Genomic DNA, 6,046 nt, shown 5'->3' with positions numbered 1-6,046 from the left:
AACTATTTGATCAACAAGTCTTTCGGCTCTTGCGGACATTGACTTGTTGTCTATTAACTAGATCTATGATCTCAACTCTCGTTATATTGATCTATTGAAAGTGTCGATCGATATTCCAATGGTCGTATCGATCGATACACCTTTTGCACCGTAGATCGATTATTCAAGTGTTATATCGATCGACGCCCTCTAGTCAAGATTTATGCGCAGATTGAATGAATGCTTACTAAGCTCACTAGATCAGCTCTCGCCTTGCTCATAGCAAGAAACATAGCTCTATTAGAATGTTTTCAGGATGAGAATTAAGCTATTGCTTTTATCAATCAATCCAATGGCAGGTTCTAGGTAGCTAACCTAAACACATGTATTAATGAACAATCCTAAAGATGATTATCACAACTCATCAATCTATAGTTGGGGCTAATCCCTCCTAACCTATTTAAACCCTAAAATCTAACAAGAGAACTACTCAGACATGGCTAAGCAATTCATAGCAGTAGTTAAGTATAAAAACTTCATAGAATAATAATATAGATATCAATAGAGTTCCAATCACAAATTATAACATTGGATCTTCTTTCCTATCTATCAATAAAACAATGAAACACAAAGAAAGCACACTTTTCCTCTAACATGGCGGCAAAGCTTATATAATTAGGGTAAAAACTCGTCAAGGGCAATCTTGTAAAATAGTGAAATCTTGGGCTTCAAGTTGGCTGTGACCAAACGGGCTTCCTGCGCGCTTCGCTGTCGATCGACACCATGTCTTGTGTATCGATCAATTCTAGCTCTCTAATATCGACCGATAGTCGATCTCGATGGTCATCTTGGGTGCTTGCTCCAAGTATCTCCAAAATGCTCCAAAATCATCACTTATCTCCAAAACATTCATGATCTTATGAATATAATAAACAGACTCTAAAATAATATAATTATTAGTAAAAACACCTATAAACTATGGATGAAAATGAGTCAAATCCATAGTCTATCAACTGCAATTGAACCTCTTATCTGAGAGAGTAAATTCATTCTTTAGGGTAACTTGAGTGAGATCATTAAGCTAACCCCAATGGCGGAGGAGTCGCCCTACAATCTCCTCAGACGGGACAAGAATTCTGCGTTGAAAGTTAGAAGAGTTAAATCATAGCGATTTTCAAAAAATAAAAAAAAGACAGATCGAATATACGATGCTTGTTAGCGTAAGATGACAATACCTTCTCATCCTACTCTCAACCGTCTCCAATTTATAGGGTTTGAGGTGAATTTCGGTTGGGGGAAGGGAGACGGTGAGTTCGAGATTGTTAATGGGTTAAATGAGAATTTGAATAACATTTAAGGGATGAGGGATGAGAATAAGAAATCGTGATTTTGCAGATTTAGGTTAAGACAAACAGCAGAGACGGCTCAGTTGAAGGGTCGAAGAAGAAGAAGAAGAACGTAAACCTTATCTACTAACACATAAAACGCAGAGTTTGGTCATATACCAAACATTTCCTTATGAGACTTGAAGCAAAAACCGAAAGTTAATCATATGTACTTAATAAGAGACTTGCGGAGATTTAATGACCAAACTAATGAACATGGGACCCACAAACTTAAGCAAATGATGACGTGTACATTTTAGGAGAGAGCAAAACTTCCTCGTTGTAATATAGATTCATTCCACATTTTCACCAAAAGATCAAAGAGTAAGATTATTATTACTTGACCGATTCAAACTAAATAATATACTTTAAAATAGATTTTTATAGCACTCGAAAGCCACACGTTTGGTAGCAGCGGTTTGACCACCAGCGATAATGGTCAGAACCTACCAGGCTGCTTAACCATCAGATAAGACCAACACAAGAGATGGAACTGGGAAAGAACCGATGAAATATAACTTATAAAAACAGAGTATAAGCTAAGTTTTAATAAGTACACCATGTAAGTTTGAGTGAGGGTAAGGGTGAAAGTGTGAGTGAAAGTGAATGTGAGGGTGAAAGTGAGAATAAGAGTAAATTTGAAGGTGGGGGGCGGAGTGAGAGTGAGAGGGTAAGGATAAGGATGAGAATGAGGATAAAAATAAAGAGTATTTGCACTCCCTATACAAAGATTATAGCCTATTTAGCTCTATACCCATTTAGGGTTTTATCTCAGATTTTTAAACTTTTTTGACCATTATATCCCTGCTGCTGCTCGATTATTAGTTTCGATGTTTACAAGGCAAATTATATTACGATATCTTTTAAGCGGCTTTGTATCTCACACGCCACTTTCTCTCCCAAAAAATTTTCGAGATGCAGAGGATGAGAGACGAGTATCTTTAACGTCTCGTTGACGATGTTCGAATGAAGAAATTTGATTCCACAGGTTCGGTGGTGGAGAAGTTCTTGCGCCTTAAAGAAACAGAACCAGAGTTCTACTCAGATGATGTCATAAAAGCATTCGTAGTGCTAATGTTCAACGCAGGAACTGATACTTAACCGATGGCAATGGAATGGGCAATGTCGGCTTTACTGAACCATCCTGATAAACTCGAGAAGCTCAGAGAAGAAACCAGATCTAACGTTAAGCACAAAGGGGTTATACATGAATCAGATCTCTTGAGCTTAACTTATCTTCGGTGTGTCATCAATGAGACGCTTAGGCTATACCCTTCAGGTCCACTCTTGCTTCCTCACTGCTCATCGGTTTCGATTCAACTTAGGCAACTACGAGATTCCGGAAAACACAACGCTGTTCGCGAATGCTTGGGCTGTTCACAGGGACGATGAGCTTTGGGAAGACGCGGAAGTTTTCAAACCTGAGATATTTGAAGGGTTTCTTGGCGATAGAGATGGTTATAGGTTCTTTCTGTTTGGAGTAGGGAGGAGAGCGTGTCATGGAGCTGGATTTGGAATGAGGACGGTGGCGCTTGCTGTTGGGGCATTGGTTCAGTGTTTCGAGTGGGAGAAGGTAGATAAAGGAGATATAGACATGACGCCTGCGTTTAGTGTGGAAATGGCTAAGGTTGAGCCTCTTGTTGCATTGCCTAAGCCATGGCCTGATATGGTTCCCATCTTGTCTCAGCTCTAGTGTCATCTGTATTGGGCAATCGAGTTGGTTTAGACAATGACATTTTATATATATTGACAATAAGGAGAATATATGATCATATTTTACCTTAGTAATGGAATCATTTTCTTCACTCTTTTCGTTCTTTATTAGCACTAGATGATCTTATTTAGGGAAGGGTCTCGTATTTGCTCCTTCCACTGTTGCTTCTACATTCATTCAATCCTATTTGATCAGAGCTCCAGTCTATCTATGTTCTGATTTCCCTCTAGGGGATCGATATATATTTAACTGTTACAAGTGGAGTTTTGTTTTTGAACTGATTCTCTGTTACAAGTGGAGTTAACAAACCAAAACAACTAGACCCCTTGCTAAACTCTCTTTTTTAACAGTCCCGATAAAAGATTAAACATACTGCTATCATCCAAGTTTGATTACTAAAATGTTTAGCCTTAACAAAAACAAACTATCAGGCTAACACACTTAGTAACCGACCAACGAAGACAGCCACTTCATTACAACAATGGTTACAAGTAAATTTAGCAAACCAAAACGACCAGACACATTGCTAAACTCCCGTTTTAACCGTCCCGAGAAAAGATAAAATAGATACTGCTATCTTTCAAGATTCGTTAGGCTGTTACTACACTGTTTAGCCTTCACAAAAACAAACCGACTGGCTAACACAACAAGTAACCGACCACTAAGCCTTTTACATATACTATGTCACTTAAATGATTTGATGATGAAACGTGTGTGTGTTGTGAATTATGATATCACAGGGATGAGCAACTATAACATGGGATATAGTGGTTGGAGGATGGGACTTGGAGTACACGGCAAAGTTTGTATCAAACGCTGAAGGGAGTTATGCAATCGTGGTGGAGAAACCAAGAAAGATGAAAGCTACAGATGAATCTGCGAGCAACTCTGATTGGCCAAAATTATTTATCCCGTGTTATGTACTTGGGGCGGGGAGATTATAATTAGCCTAATTATTAGGAAAACTGCCAATTATCTTTAAAATCCCTCTATGCAATGTAAGAGTAGTTTAGTTATTTCGTTTCTCTACTTCCCCCATGCAAATCTGCTCTTGGGTATTTTGCTAATTAGTAGATTCTTTTAGGATTTTGACAAAATTGACTCAAAAATAAAAAGTGAATATAATTGAGAGAGAGATAATTTGATATCATTTGATAAATACAATGTCAAAGAGAGAACTTTGAAGATTTGAACAATACCGGTAAAAACTTTAAAATTGAGCATTATTTTGTATGTAAGTCAAAATATATTATAAATAGAATGATAATAATAGTGAAGGTGATGGTTACATGATGAAAGCTGGTGAGAGTTAGAGCGGAGAGGATGATAGTGATAATGAGGATGAGAGTGAGAGGGGTGAGGCGATAGTGAAAGTGAGAGGGGGGGGGGGGGGGGGGGGGGGGGGGTGAGGTGTGAGGATGAGGTGACGATGAAGGTTAGAACGAGGATGAGAGAGTGAATACAAGTGAGTGGCTATAAGTAAGAGGGAGATAGTGAATATATGTAATATAGTACTGCACATCTATATATAGCAATAAACATTTCATAACAAATCATAAATGTATATGTAATGAACATTTATATAATTTATAAAGGGTAAAAATATATTAATATTATATATTTTTACTATAGGGTAAACTACTATAAATTTTGGGTTTAGAGTTAATGGACGAGGTTTTGGGGATATGGTTTTTAATTTAGAAAAAAAAAATTAATATTAAAATTTTCAAAATAAACAGGGTTATTTGTTATTTTTTTTTAAGTCTATTTTTGTGACAAAAACTTAAAAAAATGCATATTTAAGAAAATTGCATATTTATAACATTGTAAATTGAGGGTAACAGTGAGGGTGATGGTGAGGTGTGGGGATGAGGTGACGATGAAGGTTAGCATGAGGATGAGAGAGTGAATATAAGTGAATGGCTATAAGTGAGAGGGAGACAGTGAATATATGTAATATAGTACTGCACATCTATATATAGCAATAAACATTTCATAAATGTATATGTAATGAACATTTATATAATTTATAAAGGGTACAAATATATTAATATTATATATTTTTACTCTAGGATAAACTACTATAAACTTCGGGTTAAGAGTTAATGGATGAGGTTTTGGGGATAGGGTTTCTAATTAAAAAAAATAAAAATTAATATGAAAATTTTCAAAATAAAAAGAGTTATTTTGGTTATTTTCTTTTTTTGTGACAAAAACTTAAAAAGTGTTATTTAAGAAAATTGCATATTTATAAATTATATTAATACCCGCACATATGTGTAAGAAAACAAAGAATTTATATAAAATTACAAAGAAGAGCTTTTATGATAAAATACAAGAATAAGAGAGAGAAGGAAAAGTCAAAGAATGACAATAATTAAGAAATAACAATTAGCAGCATGTAGTATGGCCGATTTAGTTTGAATTAAGAACTAGGTGGATGACCTCACGTATGCGCGGCAATTAATACAATTTATAAATTTTTAATGTTTATTAGTGTATGAAATTCATATTTATAATTGTTTCTGAAATGTTTCTTGATATATACGTAGTTATATCACTACAAGAAAACATGCCTATAACGAGGAAAAATTACGAGGAAATATATTCCTCGTAAATTTACGAGAAAATTACTACGATTTTACGACAAAACTGAATTTCGTCGTAAAGTCGTAGTAAAGTTACAAGGAAAATGTTTCGTGGTAATTTACATGTAAATTTACGTCGATTTTACGAGGAAAGAGAAAATTCGTTGTAAAGTCCTTGTAACTTTACAAGGCTTTTACGACGAAACATGTTACCATTAATTTTTGTGAAAACGTGTTTTAAGCATGCTTTACCAAACTGATACCCTCGGTTTAGAGATTTTGGAATAACTTGATTAGCTGCTATCAAAGTTACACCTCGTGAACGAATAGTTGCTAGAGAAGAATCACTTTTGCAAGAAGAAGTGTGTATCACTGAAGTG

The 6,046-nt window shown here is 35.6% G+C and overlaps 1 pseudogene; it reads left to right on the top strand.

The window, feature by feature from the left end:
• The first annotated feature begins 1,606 nt into the window (after positions 1-1,606).
• On the top strand, positions 1,607-3,118 carry LOC106314257 (annotated as a pseudogene).
• The last annotated feature ends 2,928 nt before the right edge of the window (positions 3,119-6,046 follow it).

Source organism: Brassica oleracea, chromosome C9 (genome assembly GCF_000695525.1).
Source record: "Brassica oleracea var. oleracea cultivar TO1000 chromosome C9, BOL, whole genome shotgun sequence".
Classification (NCBI taxonomy): Eukaryota; Viridiplantae; Streptophyta; class Magnoliopsida; order Brassicales; family Brassicaceae; genus Brassica; species Brassica oleracea.
The sequence above is the reverse complement of the archived record's forward strand: the minus strand, read 5'-3'. Positions and strand labels throughout refer to the sequence as shown.